A 21,744-nucleotide genomic window follows, 5' to 3' on the forward strand; every position below is an offset into this window, starting at 1 on the left:
TGAGAGAACATTCAAATGTTTATACAAACCCATTGCAGCGAGTGTATAAATATGACAAGACATTTGACTCAATTTGCTTTGTCTTTATTTGGTGGCAATAATAATAATAATACCAGATCAATTCAAACATTCAACCATTTATTATAGAAGTGGTCACAAAATTAAACACAGTTCACACAGTTTTGTATACACAAGTTCAACAATAAAATATAAAATAAATATTTATCTCCAGGATGTAGTGCCAGGCCAGGTTTTCTAAAGTAGATGTTCGTTTTCATGCCCAGAAGTGATTATCATAATTAATTGTAGTGTTAATGTAGGCAGGAAAAAGCCTCGCTTGAGGTTTTTTGAAAATGATGGGACTTGCTTACATTATAATTACCTTGTCTAGCATGGGTCCTTTATTTTTTTATTTTTATTTTTTCTGTGCTTTTGTGTTCCTTCATGGTTTTCTGCTTCTTCGCCAATATAAGTGTTGCTGTTTCACCCCAAGATGAATTGTTTCTGGAGAGCAAACATTACAGAGAGGCTGTTGCCATTATGATTATGGCTGTAATGGCCTATTTTTGATCAAATTACACTGAAGGCATTTCATTCACACGTCTGCCTTACCACAGCCTGGAGGAGGATGGGTTTTGCACTGACCTGAAATTGCTAATTAAAAGGGACAGTGGTATACATACGTAAATACGATATGACACAGAGTGACAGTTGGCATGAAAATGGGATGCACAGAGCCACTGCTGTTCACCAGGGGTTATCAAGTAATGATCAAGTAATATGTGTATTGCTGCATTCCTTTGTGAACAAAAGATGCTAAACTCACCACAAATATTCCAACAGTTACTCTGAAATGTTCAATAGTTTATGCATCGCTAATAACAATACATCTATTTACAATTTCTAAAATGTTTTATGTAATTGTATAGGCTCTTACAACTGGTAAAACACTCCTGAAATACTTCTCAGAATCTCATGTGTTCAGACTTTAATCTACTCTGAAATACGTGACAGTTATCTAACCGAAAAGCAATACTGTCACCCAAACCATTATTTTCCTCAAGAGTTTCAGGTTTTACCCCAGGCAAATCCAGCTTTCTTTTAAGACTCATTATTTCATTAGATTTCAACTCTCTCTTCATTATTATTCTCTTTTCATCCCCCTCTCTTGCCTTTTCAAACCGAGGTAGACAGAAGTGGGGAGCATCTGTTTCCCATGTTATGGAAGGCTCATGTTTCTCCTCCACTGTCTTCCTTGAACATGCTCCAATTAACAGAGGGAAAACAAAGGCCAATATTTACATGGCCGTCCACTGCAGAGGCATTTTATAAGTAAGTCTATTCTGAGCCACAATTAGTCTGTGTAAATAAGTCTTCTGATCTGATATTTAATAAGTGCTCGTTATCAATGTACGGATTAATTTTGCTTCCTTGATAGCACATTCCATGCCAGATCTTTATTTCCTGATAATTTCTCTCTTCCTTCTAGGTCAATAATTTGCTGGGAATGCTTGTTATTATGTGAATGACGTGGGAAATGAGTACGTTTTCATGGTGGAATTTTATAATGTCAAGATGACAGGTTAGTCAATTATGTTGTATGAATCTATCAATATTCCACCAATGCACATCTGTATTAATCCTGATGATGTTTGTCATACTGGGTGATGTTTCCCTTGATTAATCATGTCCTTTTTAATGCCGGGCGAAGGGCTATTTGAAATCCCCACACAAATGTTAAAGCCTTGCCTATCTATGCTACATGCATTTCAGAAATATTTTCGAGGAGTGTGGGACTTAGGACACTTTGAATGCAATTTTTTATCATCCCAGTCCTGCCGCTATAGCGACATAACACTTCATGCTGTAAGCAGAGACAGTGGCGTGGTGTTTAACATCTGATGAAGTCATTTCGCTGAATAAATATTATATTTATACATATGTAGTTAACAGGAATAGCACATCTTAAATTAGAGATTGATCTACTTCCCTTGGTACAAATGTCTGATAGTGTAACGCTTGTCGTCTGGAGATAGAGAGGAGGACCAAGGTGCAGCATGGTAAGTGTCCATATTTTAAATATTTTAATGAACACTGAAAACAAAACAATAAACAACCAACGAACAGTCCTGTAAGGTGCAACACAACACTAAACAGAAAATAACCACCCACAAAACACAATGGAAAACAGGCTACCAAAATATGGTTCTCAATCAGGGACAATGATGACAGCTGCCTCTGATTGAGAACCATACCATGCCAAACACAGAAATAGAAAATCATAGACAAACTAACATAGACAACCCACCCAACTCACGCCCTGACCATACTAAAACAAAAGACAAAACAAAGGAACTAAGGTCAGAACGTGACAGATATCCCCTGAAATTAACTTCCAACACCGTGTGGGTTGATAAGTACACCTGAGGTACCACTGGCATTGCACCAGACCAGTTGTTATATTAATATCTTCACAAATCTTTTGGGATCTGACACAGGCAGTACCTCACACACAGTACCAATAACATTGCGTTTTTGTAGCATATATCTGGTGTCTTTGCAGATTGACTGACAGGTTAACACGTTTTTTTTGCTTGGCTAGCTAGCTACATAGCTGGCTAATGGTTTTGTTTGAAAAATGTATCTGGACACAGTACCAGCTTTGTTTTGCTTCACCTGGCTGCCAATTCCTAATCTTCTGCTAACATCATTTGAGGAGTCGCCTGAAGCGTAAGAGGAATGGGAAACAGAGGAATACAACAGTGCTGAGGCAGAGGGCTGGTAGTGGACGACTGGCTACTATTCTGAACTTTGTGTGGTGAGCTTTCTGGCACCCAGAGCTACTGAGGCATCACCCTAGTTGGTGTTACACAGAGTGGAAGAGGAGAAGTCCAGCGGCTGTAAGAGACAGGCTGGTTCCCTGACTTGCCCTCTACAAGATCATCAGCGGGCTCCATCACCATCATCTGCCATCCTCTGACCAGATCCCTACACTTGAGCCATGAACTGACCCTCTCAATCTTCGGAGGATGCAGCTTACAAAGACTTGGCCTCTATTGAGTGACCTGTCATGACATATTGCTTGTTTTTTTGCTCTTAAAGCGCTTTGAGATTCTCAGATAAGCGCTATAGAAATGTAATAACTTATTATTATTATTATCATTAGTGTTGGTCCAAGACAGACAAGCATGTCATCACTAACCCACATGACCTATTTGGAGAGGATTGTTTTGTGCTGAGAACAAAGGGCAATATATACCTTATTGTCGTGAAATTCTCCTGAGGCTCATATCATCAAATAGCACAAAACCAGTGATACTTAAAATATCTATGGATAAAAGAAGTTAACACCATTACTGCATGAAAAACAGACCATGCTCTTGAAAATGTGAAAACACTGATTTGCAGGGCAATATTTCCATAATATGTAAAGCACTAAATGTTTTAATTCACTGTAGATTAGTTGGTCCACAGTAGAAAACTGTTCTGTATTTATTGTACTGTTAAGCTTTTAAAGAGGCCTAGCGGATTAACCCTGAGCGTAATTATGTACAAAAACCTTGGACTGCATTTACCCTGTTTGTAGCTCAGAGATGAATTTGTGTCATTTAAATTAAATGTATGTGTGGTGCTGGAAGGCTCTGTTTTTTTTATTGGAATTATAAGGTGTTGTGTACTGAAATGATTAAAATCTGTATTCTTTGAATGTGTCAGGCAAAAAAATCAATAACGGCAAGCACAGCCCCAGCCACACTGGCTGGTGGGTTTCCTGGGCTTGCCATGGACTGATACTAATTCAAACCAAATCACCACATTCATTTGTCTTCCATCAGCCTCCGGAGACATCATCTTTACAATGTCTTTTGGTATCTCATTATACTTTCTAATCAAGACTGTTTAAAAATGTTGTCCCAAATAAGGGGACAGACTGTTTGCCCCCCACCCCCCACCCCATGTGCTTGCATTGCAGTCATTGGACTTGCACTTATTATGTTACAAATGACCTAGGTAATGCTAGACATTTTCATTGCATGCAAAAAGGCCTGGCCAGTGAAGCCTCTTATAATGATGCAGCTCTGAGCTCTTTCATCACTCGGTATCCCTAATGATGATTCTCCAATACAATTAAAATCCCAGCATCCCGCTGTTACAGTGACAAAATCATCAAATTATTTTTTCTCTCCCACCATCTCTGTCGATTCAGGCAAGCTTGATTCATCCGTTTCAGGCCGTCTGAATGCAGTGTCGAAATTGACTCAGAGGAAGGGGAAGAAAATCAATGAGCACAAGGGATGGTGAACAAGCAAATAAACCTGTTTTAAATTCACAATGCTGAATAAGGATCCCCCCCCCCCCACACACACACATCTTTAAGTACTTTGTTTCTTAATTACTGTCTCCAATTACCTCCAGTGGATGTACAATTTGCTTAAGAAAAAGCCACAGTTCCCTTAATTCAGAAGCATTTTGCTCCCTTGAACATTCAAACACAAAGCATTCGCTGATAATTTCTGCTTTCTCTGAGCAATTTGTTGCCATCTGTGTAAAAGCCACATATCAACAATTGAATTAAAGGTTTGGGTGATTATATGTAGCCTTTATGTCTCATAATAGCGTTAAAATATATATATTAAAAAAAAATCTAAAATCTAGAATATTTCCCGATAAGCACTAAATTGAGTCACAAACATAATATTATTTTTTTGTTCTACCTTTCCACCTGTCAATTGATTGATTGATTGCACAGTAGGCCTATCGACATAAACTATCCACATTTTCCCCAGTTTCTGGAAGAGAATTTGCAGCATATTGCTCTTCAGTTGTTTGTTGAATGTAATAATTTGCACCCCCTGTCTAACGCAGACTAGGTCACAAGGTCTCTGCAAAGCCTGTTGCTGATTGTCTGACCAAAGAAAGGAAAAACACAATTAGGCACAGATGGCAGTCTTTGCTCAACTGTAGGAGATGTGTTAATACATAAAGATTTCTTTGAGTTGTTGTATTACTGCAAGTCACTTACTCAAAGGACCAAAGGTACAGTATATTCAAAGAATTCACTGGGATCTGTGAGTATGTAATGTTTCAAGATGTAGCTTTTCATTTATCTCCTATTTTATGATCCTAAGACAAAAACAGATATTGTAAGAGTCACTTGTTCCCCACAGATGAAAATAAAGTGTATATGTGTAATCTCCTCACTTATTATTTGATTAATTATGCCTTTTGCTACATAATTGCAGTGACTTATTGTACAAATAAATAATCACAGTGTATACACTGCCAGATCTTTCCCAGTTCTTTCCCCCACACCTGCATTCCTCATTCATCCTATTAGTTTACCACAATAAACGTTATTTGCTTTTACAGAGTCCATTTAACTTTTTATCTTGTTAAAATGCTATATCAATCATAGATCGCTTCCAGGATTAAAAACAAACAAACGAGTAATACCTACCAGATGCCTGGTATCTGCTTACAGTCATTTATAGCACTGAATTGTTAATTAATCAGACAAAAGTTAGCATTGTTGGAGCTTTTTAACTGACGTCACTTCGTCGTTCCTTGAAGTGAAGCTGAACAAACCTTGAGGAGTCTGGAGTCTCCCTCAATCTGCCGTTGGTAACTAACGCACTCACACATAGCTACCCACTCTCACCACGACTCAATTAATGCCCAATTCTCGTCTTTATCATCTCCTGCCACTGACTTCAACGCAAAGCAACGCAAATCGCGAAGGAGAGGAACATAAAGGCTCTTTTGAATAGTAACTGACGGAGTATACCTAAAGTGACGAACATTAAGGTGAGTTTCCTTATGTTTTGCAGTGTGGAAGTTAGCTTGCGTTATCATTCACGGCGACGTTCAGTTTTGTCATTTTGATAGGGATGCATGCTAGCTAGCTAGCACCTCGTTCTATCAGCGCTGTCCAGCGGCTTGCTCTTTTTCTTCATGTAACCTAACCTGAGTGGTGCAGCTTGATACAAACTTGTCAGGAATGAGAACACTTATAAATATAGCAATAATAGCAGCACTCTGGTGTTGTGACTTTGCAACTATTTACAGTACAGCTAGTTGGTAGCCAACTTAATGACGAGACAGTCGATTTCCATCACTTTTTACGGTGTGGACCCGAGTCGGTTGCTGTCAGCTTGCTGTTCAGCTAGCGAACCTTGTCTTTTGTGATGTAGCTGGTGCGGCTTAACTGCCCTTTTCTTACGCTATCTATTTGGCAGAGAAATACATTTTGGTGTTAACTAGGTTTATAATCACTTGAAGTGTTAAGTTTTTTGAAATGTTTTAAAACATTGTTGCAGGTCATGTGGATAGTGTCAACCCAATGTCGGTGTCTCTTTACCGATAATGCCAGCGTCTGCTCGTCATCGGTTAAACCTAATTAAACCACAAATTAAACATTAGTTCGTTATTGCTTATTTGTGGTGTAGCATCATTTTTTATATATATATGTTTGGAGGTGTCAGTGGAAATCAGCAGTTTCAGCCAGTCCACTGCTTGGGTCTGTCCGAAGCTCCTTTCCTCTTGTCTTTTGTGTTGCTTCCTATAAAGAAAAGCAGCTGCAGCCCGGCTGAGTTGATGAAATGTATCCCTTTGTGTAATATTACAATATCCACCATTTTTCTGCGATCTAAACAACAAGCCACTCGCCATTTGGGCAATTTTAACCCACCCACACTTTTCGCTTCAAAGATCCAGAATGCTTATGACCGAAAAGTTGTCAAACGTTTCAAGATATGACGTCATCTGAAGTTCTGGTAACACCTGATTCTTTGTAACATTTGGACTGAATGAGGCGATTGATTTCATATTTCTAAGACACCTTTTTCATGGAGTGAAGGTTTTAACAATGCAAAGGCACACATTTGCCTAATAGGGCTAGTCATTTTGAGTGGTGGCAGGATGATTGAGTCAAGTGTTCTCAACATTTGACTTATTAGACTGATTTTCACTTTCAATAGCCTTCAGTATTTGGTTAATTAGTTAGGGCAAGGAATCAGTTTGATATGACATTACATTTGATTGAATAGACCCCGTTTTGGCTAAGCTGGCTAATGCTCTACAAAGTTACAGTCCAGACTGACATCTTATGTATGGTGTTGTTATGTCGACCATGCTATGTCTAGGTCCTATGTACTTAACGTGTCCTGTTTTTCACTCTAACCTTGTCTTATTCACTTCAGTGTCCAAAATGTAACCTGATATTTTACCAACAATGCGTACCTACTTGGATTTGCCAATCTGTGGTTCATTCAGGGGATTCTTTTAAAACTGCCCACCCCCCAAAAAAATAATATTCTGAGAGCAGAATACCTCTGCTCTAAATGCTAATTGCTCCACCTCCCATTTCTTTGTTTGAATATTCACAGCATAACTCAAATGTAAAGGAGCAGATGTTTAGCCAAACAGCTTTCTCTTATGGGAATGCCTTCCACTTCCCTCGGATGAATCGACTTGACATCTGCTTCATTACAAGTTTCAAGTTTTATTTGTCACATGCACAAGTACAGTGAAATGCTTAACTTGCGATCCTTCGTTGAGATGTTAGGAAACCATCGGTGGCACTGGCAATTAATTTAACCCCCAGCACACACACTCAAATGCACATGCATGCACTTACGCATGCACACGTGCAGTGATGTGCAGGACACTCATGTGCCCACAGTTTAAACTCTGATTGCAAATGCCTATTGTTGCCTTGTTGATGGAACTGAAGGTATAATAGCTTAAGTTATTAATAGACCTTTAGGCTCTTTGTTATTTGACCTCTGCACAAGTGACAGAACATATCTGTCGAGGCTTGTTCAGATCCAATACTACAGGGCTGTTAGACTATAAGGTAAATCTAGCTAGCCTATAATGTCTACAGGTTGTGTCCGGCCTTTCCCCATTAGGATGTCAAATTTAAAATGGACTTGGCCAGTAACTTAGTAACAGGCCTAGATCCAATTTTGACCAAAGCGTATTTTAAGAAAAATAAAGACTGTATTGCAAAATGTGTATATAGTGAGGTAATAACCTGGGAATCAAGCTTTAAACACAACCAGCTTCTGAGTTTTAAAAAAAGTTTTAGTATCACTTACACCACACTCACTGAATGGAGAACATGACTGTTTGTTTGTGGCCATTGATTTCACATGTCACATTTGTGAACTTCCTTTGGCATTGCTTTGCTTTTGCCACCAGTGCTACAGAGGGATTGATTGGTCTTTTGTAAATAGTTCATTGATTAACTATTGCATACCGTCTAAGTGAAATGGCAATAGACATTATTCCCCATAAAGTCGATTCATTTAAATGGCTCAAGCAGCCATTCCAGCCAAGGATGCAAGATAAATCAGATTACAGCCTTGATATGTTATGCATGCATCCAGTAACTGCCAATGAATCAACCAATAACCAGATACAATGCTGGAAGGTCACTGAATTTGCCTCATATTTATTCAGAGCTCGTGTCCTTGAAAACAGTCTCAGAATGAGGAAACAATAATGCATCACAACAAGTCACCAGCTCCGGATGTGAGCTTTAGCATTAATAAAAATAGCAGTGGCGCATTTGAATGTTTGGAATATCGCAGGGTATTGTTCTTCAAGGATGGAAAATCTTAGCATTATCTCTCAACGTTGCTGAATTGCTTGAAGCGGCACGTTTAAATGCTACCAGCCCCAGTGGTGTCATTTTAATAAAATGTATTTTTAGCTCCATTATTTTCACCCATTCAACCACTTGGTTAATTACAGCCTATTCCTTGCATGTGGTGTAATAATTTGTTTCTTATTGTTAAGGTAGGCTATTAGGCACACAACAAAAGTAAATTCATTATAATTTACCAACAACCTGTTAGTTTAACTGGTAGGCTAATTAGCAGATATGAGGTGTGTGTTTTCCCCCCTTAGTCTGCTTGAGAACATGTAGCACAATATAGCCTGTACCAGAATGTAAAACATTGATATTTGTTTCCTGTTAGGTGTCCTGCTTCTGATGACAACATTAAGTTAGCCGAATTGACAATCCAAAATATGTCACTGTACTAAGTCTTGCCTAAGTGAAACAGCGATACACATTATTGCTGTTTATCATTCAAGGTCAATTTCCAAGATAAAACAGATTTTATTTCTTCTATTTTTCTGGTTGGTGTTCCAAACAGGCGAGATGGAAAAAGTTTGTCACCAATGTGGGTTATCTGGATTTAACAAGATTGTTTTTTTTGTCATTTAGTGTCTCTGAATAGTCACCATTGCCATCTCGAAGTCGAGTGTGAGGATTTTAACAAGACTGGGGGGGTCAGCCTCTTTTCAATCTTTTGGTGGGGGTTGTGAAAGGGGTCCAAGTGTGTTTGGCTCTTCTAAAAGGAGGAACTAGACCCATCAGTAATTATGGCAGCCGTCCTATTAAAGGACTGGCAATTGTGCATTTTCACACCATTTCTTTCTCCTGTCCCTCCTGTTCGTACCCTCTTCCACAAGCTTGCACTCATTAATCAAAGACGCTGAACTCCTGCTGAGGGCTGAGAGGTCCATCAAATTGGCAGCCGGTTCACTGTAAAGAACAGCGCGGCGAGGCCCTTAACACACAGGCATCAATAAATCTAAGGTCTTTGTATGCAAACCCTAGAGGTTAATACTGTATAATTCAACGTCCTCTCTTGTTTTCATGATTGATGTTTTTAAACATTTTTAAGGTTTGACGTGATCCTTTTGTAGGTCAGGGTTGACACTTTCTGATTGGCTGAGCTGGAGAACTATTAAGGAGGGTTGTTTATTAAGAACATGTCAGGGAGTGGGAGATTACTTCTTTTTTTTTTCTTCCCCCTCTTGTGTTTGTTTCCTCCTGGTTTATTTTTCTGCTCCTGGAGATGCTTTTCATAATGTCTTAGCTTTAGAACGGATGCTCCAATGATTGAAGTCTCCTGCTGTGATAAGTACTCCATGTTTGAACCGCTAATAGTTTGGACTATTTGTTTGGCTGCTTACTGCTATTTGTATCCTTAGGTGAAATTGCATGTAGTACATGTTTAAACTGCTGGAATTGTGGAGGCAGAGAGGACACTGGGATTTGGTGAATAGACTCCATGTAGACTATTCATAATTCAGATGGTTGCAGGATGAGCGCAGACTCTCACTGGCTATTATAGGCCTAACCCATTCCACTCACACACCAAGATTGTGCTACAGCACAGCAGGGCTCCTTTTAATTTATTGATCTTCCTACATTTAAAATCTGGTCACTGCTGCCACAAAGGCTTGCCATTTAAGCTGTGCTAGCAAGCTTTCTGCAGCCACGATTTTAAATATTTAATTTTCACCGAACACTGCATGAAATTACAAGGAAAGGGGGGGGGGGGGGGGGGTGAATGTTTTGAATCTGTCCTTACCGAGTGCGTCTGGGTCAGTAGAGACCAACCTCGGATACATTCTGCTTTGTTGATTCAAGCTCTGCTTAATGTGTCTCCCAAGATAGAGGAGGGGGAAGGAGGCAAAGGGACCCTGCCACTCCACATGATTGTAGGGAAGACGGATGACATTTGTGCATTTAGAACGATGCGACTCCCTTTTTAGCTAACATTACAAAAATCTTCCTGACACTTTTCCATGTTAAGACAACACTTGTTCAAGTTATTTAGTTAATAGCCTACACGGCTTATTTGAGGTAAGATTGAAAGGAGACATCGCCCACTGTAAATAAACCTATTTTTATTCAATTATGGCACCAAGTGTAGGACCCTGTTTTAGCTGAGTGGTTTAAAGGGATCCCCAGTTTGGAAGGAGTGGATTATCAGGAATAATCTGTATGAGCACAGAGGTGTCTCACGTGGACCTACACTACAGTAGGCGTGATTATTAGGATCTTCCTCATTTTTCCTATTGCTGCTTAATTTCCGCCACAATGCCGAAAACAAATTAATATCACCTTCAAAGCATTTCAAAAACCACAAACAAATGTAGGAACCTATCATGAATGAAAGTGTTTGAAATAGGCCATAGTGGGTGCTGAAAAAGGGTTTAGATGTTTTGAGGTTGGTAAATGACCTGAACACGTTAAGACACTGTTAGTTTGACAGACAAAACGGTCTTCCCCACTGAACTCTGTATTAAATGGTGAAACTCGGTAATCCATCACAGCTGTGCGGAGCTAGGATGGAAAAGCAAACCTCTTGGAAAATAACTGTTATTTATTACTTAACATTTTTGTTGTTGAGCTTTCTCTCAAGGCAGTCTCATGCTCTTGTCTCTATTCTTTAAATTATGGCATGGAAAGACAGCTAGCCGTAACATGAGAAGGTTCAGCCCAAGCAGCAGTTCAAAGGAGCTACTGGGAAAGACCTTTATTTGAGGCCAGGGAGTGACATTTTGTGCTTCCAGTGCTGGATAAAACATCAGAGAAGATAAATAATATCTGCCTATCTCCCCTCATCCTCTACTGATGTTCCAACCACAAAATGAAACAGATGTAGTTGCAGGAAGAGCCTGTCTGTTTTAGGTGAGGTATAAACGGTGTATTCATTGCGTTTTGCTGAGGTTGTTATTGACGTGCGAGTTGTGTGGAGATGGATGGAAACCACTTCTCCAGGCTATGGCAAATCCTGTGTGAGAACTCCCTGGTGTAATCCAAGTATTTAGAGCTAATTTAAGCATACAGACAGGAACACCGGCATCTTTTAGGAAACATATTTCTCTCAATACCATTTTTTGGCACTCGGATGCAACTGAACTCTTCACTCTCTTGTCAGAACATCACTACATTCCTCAAGTGGATTTGAATACTTTTGGACTACTGTTGCTGATTGAGATGTGAGATTGTGTTCTGGGAACTCCAGACAACCAGGGATCTAAACTGTTTATTGTTTAAGGCCTATTTCCTCCAATGATGTCTCAAAGGACGTGTAAAATAGGATGTTTTCAAGAACCTCTCATGTTGTTTTTCTGGTCATGTTGTATGCCAGTGTGGCAGGGAATGGTTTGTCCTGGTGGAAATGTGAAAAATTACTTTTTGTAGTTTTTTCTGCATGTGGAAAACATTACAGCTGTGTAGGACTGTTGGTTTTATCATCCTACATAGTAAGATTTTAGGGGCTCCTAACCAACTGTGCTATTTTTTTTTCTCGCATTGTTTAACTCATTTTGTACATAATGTTGCTGCTACCGTCTCTTAAAAGAGCTTCTGGACATCAGAACAGATTACTCACCTTGAACTTGACGAAGATTTTTAATTTAATGAGTCCGACGCAAAGGATTTGTCGCTTTGTCGAGAATAAGGCCCAACTCCCTGTCATCCACGTGAAGAAAAGGGGGAGGAGGGCAGAGTGCCTCATGAATTCTCAGACGAGTAGGTAAACCACCTCTACCCTCTGTATTAGTGGCCAAAGTGCAATAATCTGAAAACAAACTGGACGATCTACGATTAAGACTATCCTACCAACGGGACATTACAAACTGTAATATCTTATCTTTCACAGAGACGTGGCTAAACAAAGACACGGATAATATAGAGCTGGCTGGCTTCTCTGTTTTTTTGGCAGGACAGAGCAACTGTGTCTGGTAACACGAGGGGCAAGGGTGTGTGTCTATTTGTGCGCCATGTGTAAAAATGAAAGAAGTCTCGCGGTATTGCTCACCTCAGGTAGAATACCGCATGATAAGCTGGAGACCACAGTATCTACCAAGAGAGTTCTCATCTATATTCTTTGTAGTTGTCTATTTACCACCACAAACTGATGCTGGCACTAAGACCACACTCAACGAGTTGTATAAGGCCATAAGCAAACAAGAAAATGCTCATCCAGAAGCGATGCTAGTGCCCGGGGACTTTAATGCAGGCAAACTTAAATCTGTTTTACCTAATTTCTACCAGCATGACATGTGCATCCAGAGGAAAAAAACAAACTCTAGACCACTTTACTCCACACAGACACGTACAAATCTCTTCCTAGCCCTCCACTTGGCAAATCTGACCATAATTCTATCCTCCTGCTTACAAGTAAAACTAAAGCGGGAAGTACCAATACAGAAGTGGTCAGATGATGCGAATGCTACGCTACAGGACTGTTTTGGTAGCACAGACTGGAATATGTTCCGGGATTCATCCAATGGCATTGAGCGGTATACCACCTCAGTCACCGGTTTTATCAATAAGTGCTTCGACGATGTTGTCCCCACAGTGATTGTACGTACATATCCCAACCAGAAGCCATAGATAACAGTTAACATTCACACCGAGCTAAAGGCTAGAGCTGATGCTTTCAAGGAGCGGGACACTAATCCGGACACTTGTAAGAAATGCCCCTATGCCCTCAGACGAACCATCAAACAGGCAAAGCGTCAATACAGGACTAAAATTGAATGCTACTACACCAACTCTGACACTCGTCGGATGTGACACGGCTGAAACTATTACAGACTACTAAGGGAAACGCAACCGTGAGCTGCCCAGTGACGCAAGCCTACTAGGCGAGCTAAATGCGTTTTATGTTCGCTTCGAGGCAAGCAACACTGAAGAAAGCATGAGAGCACCAGCTGTTCCATATGACTGTGTTCACGCACTCATTAGCCTACATGAGCAAGACCTTTTTAAACAGGTCAACATTCAAAAGGCTGTGGGGTCAGACGGATTACCAGGACGCGTACTCAAAGCATGCACGGACCAACTGGCAAGTGTCTTCACTGACATTTTCAACCTCTCTCTGACCGAGTCTGTAATACCTACATGTTTCAAACAGACCACCATAGTCCCTGTGCCCAAGAAAGCGAAGGTAACCTGCTTTGAAGGTAACCTCCCTCTGCAACTGGATCCTGGACTTCCTGATGGGCTGCCCCCAGGTGGTAAGGGTAGGCAACAACACATCTGCCACGTCTGCCCAGTGTTGATCCCCAACACTGGGGCCCCTCAAGGGTACGTGCTTAGTCCCCTCCTGTACTCCCTGTTCACCCACGACTGTGTGGCCAAGCGCGACTCCAACACCATCAAGTTTGCTGACGACAACGATGAGACCACCTATAGGGAGGAGGTCCGACACTGCCAGGACAAAAACCTCTCCCTCAATGTGAGGAAACCAAAGGAGCTGATTGTGGACTATAAGGAAAGGAGGGCCGAACAGGCCCCCATTAACATCAACGGGGCTGAAGTGGAGCAGGTCGTGAGTTTCAAGTTCCTTGGTGTCCACATCACCAACGAACTATCATCATCCAAACAACCCAAGGCAGTCATTAAGAGGTCACAACACCTTTTCCCCCCCAGGAGACTGAAAAGATTTGGCATGGGTCCACAGATCCTCAAAGTTCTACAGCTGCATCATCCAGAGCATCCTGATTGGCTGCATCACGGCCTGCTATGGCAACTGCTCGGCATCTAACCGTAAGGCGCTACAGAGGGTAGTGCGTACAGCCCAGTACATCACTGGGGCCAAGCTTCCTGGCATCCAGATCTCCTTGCGGTGTCAGAGGAAGGCCCAAAAAATTGTCAGACTCGAGTCACCCAATTCATAGACTGTTATCTCTGCTACTGCACGGCAAGCGGTACCAGAGCGCCAAGTCTAGGGCCAAAAGGCTCCTTAATCTCTTATGGCTGCGATCCCCCGTACAGGGATCAACATCAGGGGAAATTTCAGAGTGACAACTAAAAATACAATGTCGTAACATTAAACATTCTTGAAAATGCTAGTGTCTTACATCCAAAAGATTAGAATCTTGGTAATCAAACTACGTTTTCCGATTTAAAATAGCTATTACAGTGAACAAATCCCATGCTTTTGTTTGAGAAGAGCAATCGAGAACAGAACCATTTTCCGCGATGACAGTTTTTACACATTTGCATCTGAAGGTAAAATTATGACTTACATTCTGATATCTTGCTCTTATTTCTCTTCCTGAGGGTCCCAGTGATCAAATGAAGTGCCGTTTTCTTTGATAAAATCCATTTTTATAGCCTAAATCTAAACATTTTGTAAACCGTTTGTGCCGTGAATTCCATCTCTATCAATTTTTTACAGAGCATTCAACGTAATTACACACCGTAAACAATCGTTTATCTAGTCATGGTTGGTTTCAGTGCATTCCTGGATGTTTGCAACACAGCCAAACGTCATTGTTTTTTTTGCGGGGAGTATTAACCGACTTGAACTGATTTGAAGACAACGAGCAATTACTTCCTTGCGCACCAATAATTTTAGCGAAGCTTCATTGATTGACTGTATTTCTGCCCAATGACTACTGATCTTCTTGAAATCTAGCTGGGTAGATAGCCAATGAGCTGAGGTAAACGCCAGTATGTAATGGTTTTGGGTTGGACCACCATTCCTTGTTTGTAATCGCACGCGTAACAAACTCCATTCTCGCCTTGGCGATCAGAGGAGTTGCTGTGAGGCTTGTTACGCGCAGCAGTATTTCGGAAAGTTGTATTTTCAATGATTTCATTGAAGATATCATGGCGGATAAATCAGGAAAAGCGAAGTCAGAGTCTAAAGTGAAAGTGAGACAGATTTTTTGTTTGAGGAATCTTTGAGTTATGATTCAAACAGGAGCTGAGGAGCTGTTTCTGAGAGGACAGGACGTACTTCTGGACAGGTAAGTGCTAATGCCATTTTATGAAATATAAATATATATTTTTGCAAAAAAAAGAGAGAAAAAAAAGAATATATACAGTGCCTTGCGAAAGTATTCGGCCCCCTTGAACTTTGCGACCTTTTGCCACATTTCAGGCTTCAAACAAAGATATAAAACTATTGTTTTGTGAAGAATCAACAACAAGTGGGACACAATCATGAAGTGGAACGACATTTATTGGATATTTCAAAAAATTTTAACAAATCAAAAACTGAAAAATTGGGCGTGCAAAATTATTCAGTCCCCTTAAGTTAATACTTTGTAGCGCCACCTTTTGCTGCGATTACAGCTGTAAGTTGCTTGGGGTATGTCTCTATCAGTTTTGCACATCGAGAGACTGAATTTTTTTTCCCCATTCCTCCTTGCAAAACAGCTCGAGCTCAGTGAGGTTGGATGGAGAGCATTTGTGAACAGCAGTTTTCAGTTCTTTACACAGATTCTCGATTGGATTCAGGTCTGGACTTTGACTTGGCCATTCTAACACCTGGATATGTTTATTTTTGAACCATTCCATTGTAGATTTTGCTTTATGTTTTGGATCATTGTCTTGTTGGAAGACAAATCTCCGTCCCAGTCTCAGGTCTTTTGCAGACTCCATCAGGTTTTCTTCCAGAATGGTCCTGTATTTGGCGCCATCCATCTTCCCATCAATTTTAACCATCTTCCCTGTCCCTGCTGAAGAAAAGCAGGCCCAAACCACGATGCTGCCACCACCATGTTTGACAGTGGGGATGGTGTGTTCAGCTGTGTTGCTTTTACGCCAAACATAACGTTTTGCATTGTTGCCAAAAAGTTCAATTTTGGTTTCATCTGACCAGAGCACCTTCTTCCACATGTTTGGTGTGTCTCCCAGGTAGCTTGTGGCAAACTTTAAACAACACTTTTTATGGATATCTTTAAGAAATGGCTTTCTTCTTGCCACTCTTCCATAAAGGCCAGATTTGTGCAATATACGACTGATTGTTGTCCTATGGACAGAGTCTCCCACCTCAGCTGTAGATCTCTGCAGTTCATCCAGAGTGATCATGGGCCTCTTGGCTGCATCTCTGATCAGTCTTCTCCTTGTATGAGCTGAAAGTTTAGAGGGACGGCCAGGTCTTGGTAGATTTGCAGTGGTCTGATACTCCTTCCATTTCAATATTATCGCTTGCACAGTGCTCCTTGGGATGTTTAAAGCTTGGGAAATCTTTTTGTATCCAAATCCGGCTTTAAACTTCTTCACAACAGTATCTCGGACCTGCCTGGCGTGTTCCTTGTTCTTCATGATGCTCTCTGCGCTTTTAACGGACCTCTGAGACTATCACAGTGCAGGTGCATTTATACGGAGACTTGATTACACACAGGTGGATTGTATTTATCATTAGTCATTTAGGTCAACATTGGATCATTCAGAGATCCTCACTGAACTTCTGGAGAGAGTTTGCTGCACTGAAAGTAAAGGGGCTGAATAATTTTGCACGCCCAATTTTTCAGCTTTTGATTTGTTAAAAAAGTTTGAAATATCCAATAAATGTCGTTCCACTTCATGATTGTGTCCCACTTGTTGTTGATTCTTCACAAAAAAATACAGTTTTATATCTTTATGTTTGAAGCCTGAAATGTGGCAAAAGGTCGCAAAGTTCAAGGGGGCCGAATACTTTCGCAAGGCACTGTATATATTTTGCAATGAAATGTGTGGTTTGTGTGTGTTGGTTTGGAGATATATATATTATATTATATATTATATATTATATATATATAATTACATTACTGCTCAAAAAATAAAGGGAACACTAAAATAACACATTCTAGATCTGAATGAAATATTCTTATTAAATACTTTTTTCTTTTACATAGTTGAATGTGCTGACAACAAAATCACACAAATTATCAATGGAAATCAAATGTATCAACCCATGGAGGTCTGGATTTGGAGTGACACTCAAAATTAAAGTGGAAAACCACACTACAGGCTGATCCAACTTTGATGTAATGTCCTTAAAACAAGTCAAAATGAGGCTCAGTAGTGTGTATGTGGCCTCCACGTGCCTGTATGACCTCCCTACAACGCCTGGGCATGCTCCTGATGCGGTGCGGATGGTCTCCTGAGGGATCTCCTCCCAGACCTGGACTAAAGCATCCGCCAACTCCTGGACAGTCTGTGGTGCAACGTGGCGTTGGTGGATGGAGCGAGACATGATGTCCCAGATGTGCTCAATTGGATTCAGGTCTGGGGAACGGGCGGGCCAGTCAATAGCATCAATGACTTCCTCTTGCAGGAACTGCTGACACACTCCAGCCACATGAGGCCTAGCATTGTCTTGCATTAGGAGGAACCCAGGGCCAACCGCACCAGCATATGGTCTCACAAGGGGTCTGAGGATCTCATCTCGGTACCTAATGGCAGTCAGGCTACCTCTGGCGAGCACATGGAGGGCTGTGCGGCCCCCCAAAGAAATGCCACCCCACATCATGACTGACCCACCGCCAAACCGGTCATGCTGGAGGATGTTGCAGCCAGCAGAACGTTCTCCACGGCGTCTCCGGACGGTCACGTGCTCAGTGTAAACCTGCTTTCATCTGTGAAGAGCACAGGGCGCCAGTGGCGAATTTGCCAATCTTGGTGTTCTCTGGCAAATGCCAAACGTCCTGCACGGTGATGGGCTGTAAGCACAACCCCCACATGTGGACGTCGGGCCCTCATACCACCCTCATGGAGTCTGTTTCTGACCGTTTAAGCAGACACATACACATTTGTGGCCTGCTGGAGGTCATTTTGCAGGGCTCTGGCAGTGCACTTCCTGCTCCTCCTTGCACAAAGGCGGAGGTAGCGGTCCTGCTGCTGGGTTGTTGCCCTCCTACGGCCTCCTCCATGTCTCCTGATGTACTGGCCTGTCTCCTGGTAGCGCCTCCATGCTCTGGACACTATGCTGACAGACACCGCAAACCTTCTTGCCACAGCTCGCATTGATGTGCCATCCCAGATGAGCTGCACTACCTGAGCCACTTGTGTGGGTTGTAGACTCAGTCTCATGCTACCACTAGAGTGAAAGCACCGCCAGCATTCAAAGTGACCAAAACATCAGCCAGGAAGCATAGGAACTGAGAAGTGGTCTGTGGTTACCACCTGCAGAACCACTCCTTTATTGGGGGTGTCTTGCTAATTGCCTATAATTTCCACCTGTTGTCTATTCCATTTGCACAACAGCATGTGACATTTATTGTCAATCAGTGTTGCTTCCTAAGTGGACAGTTTGATTTCACAGAAGTGTGATTTGGAGTTAGATTGTTGTTTAAGTGTTCCCTTAATTTTTTTGAGCAGTGTATATTTTCCATGTCATATATATATATATATATATATATATATATATATATGTGTGTTTTTATTCAAATGGAATGGAGTAGAACAGCAAACACGCACATGGCCACTGCGCCTGCTACTCCTCTCCATTTCCATATGAAATTGCCATTGGGTGCTGTTCAGGAGAGGGCAGGCCCACAACAATGGCCGGAGTTGAATGGAACAGCACTTCACCGTAGTGACTGTTCCCTCTGCTCTATACAGTACATATCTGTTTATTTTATGTGATGATAAAAGGCTCATACAATACAAATATTTTTTTCATGTTTTCTTTCACAGTGATAGCGACTCTGACTGGGAGCCCCCGGTGCCAAGCTGCCCGCTCTACCTCTGCCCCCAGTGGTGTTCATATGCCACAGTTCATTACTGCAGGCATGACTGTGCCTCAGGGCCAAAAGGGCACAGCATGGAGGCGTAGTTGTGTTCTGTGTCGCATGAACTGCACCACTTGTTCAGTTTGCCTCTGCTTTACATCAGAAAGAGACTGCTATGGGACATGGCACAGGCTGCAAAATAGTGTGTAGAGGACTTCCAAAGGGTGTACTGTTTTTTGAAAATATTTATTTTCCAATATTTTTTTTAACATTTTTTCTTTTTGTGTGTTATAATTGCTTTTTGATATGTTGTATATAGTTATTTGCACTGTTGTATATAGTTATCGGTCATTTCACCAATTCGGCCACTTGGGTACATTTGGGCAACTTGTATGGGACACCTGGGTGACTTCATGCTAAATGTCATGTAGCTCACCCATTCCTGAAGTTATCAGTCTCAAACTTTGCACACCTACAGTTGCCCTCTTGTGTTATCCATCAAAATTATCTCCAGCATCCTATCTGACTGTGTGGCTATTCTAGTACATGTGAAAGATGATGCTACAACAATAAAAAACAGAACGTATGTTCTTTCTCTTTTCTTCCACCAGATCTACTGTGTTATATTCTCCTACATTCAATTAACATTTCCACAAACTTCAGAATGTTTCCATTCAAATTATACCAAGAATATGCATAGCCTTGCCTCTGGGGCTGAGCTACAGGCAGTTAGATTAGGGTATGTCATCAGGCGGAAATTGAGAACAAGGGATGCAGCCATAAGAGGTTAACAGCTTATACCCCCAAGCCATAAGACTGCTGAACAATTAATCAAATGGCCATCTGGAATTTTTACATTGCGCCCCCCCTTTTTAAAAAAAATGTATTTATTTATATTTTTTACACTGCTATTCGCTGTTTATCCATGCATAGTTACTTTACAAATTACTTCAACTAACCTGTACCCCTGCCCAGTGACTCGGTGCCGGTACCCCCTATATATAGCCTCGTTTTTGTTATGCAATTTTCTCGTTACTTTTTGATTTACATTTTTTTTTTACTTTAGTTTATTTTAGTAAATATTTTCTTACCAACAATGCAATTTCTTAAATAGAATTAAGGGCTTGTAAGTAAGCATTTCACAGTAATACCTGTTGTATTCTGCGCATGTGACAAATACAATTTGACACCACTTTTGCGATACTACAATACCTGATTTTCCATGGAAAAAAGGAAAACCCAAACCAGACTAAACTCGTTGGTCTTTTTAAAATAACCTACTGTATGTAAAATATTGTGTGCTATAGCTTGGAAAATAAACATGTGATTCTGGATGACATTAGGCTGCTTTTTTTTCCACCACTAGGACAGTTTTCCTCAAGAAATTCAGTTTGCTTCATGTTCTTTTCCTCTTGCCATGATACCTTTTGTATATCTCAATACTGGTATCGTGACAACCCTGCTGCACAGTGTAATGACTTAAGATTTGTGGCTGGCTGGGCCATAGAATCTGTGTCAACTTGGTTTAGACACCCACCATCTCACATTGTTCTGAAATAGTTTCTATAGTGTAGAAAGATGACCATTCCTGAAACATTATTTTGGCTAAAATATCATTTGATCTCTGAGAAATAAGCTAATTGATTGCACTCATATTTACCATTTTTAATTTATATGATTCATATAATCTTCAATAAATATTTGACCTAACATCAGATTTGGACCATAATTAACCTGGCGGGTAGGAGCGTTGGGCCAGTAACCAAAAGGTTACCGGATCAAATCCCCGAGCTGACGAGGTAAAATCTGTCATTCTGCCCCTGAGCAAGGCAGTTAACCCACTGTTCCCCGGGCGCCGAAGACTTGGATGTCTATTTTTATTTTATTTATTTTTATTTTACCTTTATTTAACCAGGCAAGTCAGTTAAGAACAAATTCTTATTTTCAATGACGGCCTGGGAACAGTGGGTTAACTGCCTGTTCAGGGGCAGAACGACAGATTTGTACCTTGTCAGCTCGGGGGTTTGAACTCACAACCTTCCGGTTACTAGTCCAACGCTCTAACCACTAGGCTACCCTGCCGCCCCAAGGCAGCCCTCCGTACCCCTTAAATTCAGAGGGGTTAGGTTAAATGAGGAAGACACATTTCAGTTGAATGCATTAAGTTGTACAACTGACTAGGTATCCCCCTTTTTAATAATTCTACCTAACAACGAATAAGACATGAGGAATCCAATAAAATGGTCACGAGTCGCCCACAAGCCACCTATTGTGGCATCAGTGGGCAAAACTTCGTACTTTCACACTAATTTATGGAAAATAATGCAAGTGACTTCAATGATGAATTTCTCTGAACAGGAGAAGAAGAAAAAATACTCATCACATCCTTAACATGTCAAACATAGAGAACTGATACGGCATAATGGTTGTTGGGGTGGGGTTGGCTTGGGGGTCCGTGGGTGACTTTTTAAAATTTTA

The 21,744-nt window shown here is 41.0% G+C and overlaps 1 protein-coding gene across 36 annotated transcripts in view; it reads left to right on the top strand.

Moving 5' to 3' along the window:
• Positions 1–5,549: 5,549 nt before the first annotated feature.
• LOC110501507 (bromodomain adjacent to zinc finger domain protein 2B) overlaps positions 5,550–21,744 on the top strand; it is an 88,994-nt gene continuing 72,799 nt past the window's right edge. For 27 of the 36 annotated variants that reach the window (XM_021579126.3, XM_021579139.3, XM_021579137.3 and 24 more), the window contains exon 1: positions 5,565–5,802. The gene's annotated coding sequence lies outside the window, so the exon portion shown is untranslated. Of the gene's footprint in view, positions 5,803–21,744 lie in introns of all 36 variants that reach the window. The other 9 variants (XM_021579130.3, XM_090215662.1, XM_090215638.1 and 6 more) reach the window with 1 other exon arrangement.

This window comes from Oncorhynchus mykiss, chromosome 22 (assembly GCF_057628025.1).
Source record: "Oncorhynchus mykiss isolate SJ-2025 chromosome 22, ASM5762802v1, whole genome shotgun sequence".
In the NCBI taxonomy this organism is placed as follows: Eukaryota; Metazoa; Chordata; class Actinopteri; order Salmoniformes; family Salmonidae; genus Oncorhynchus; species Oncorhynchus mykiss.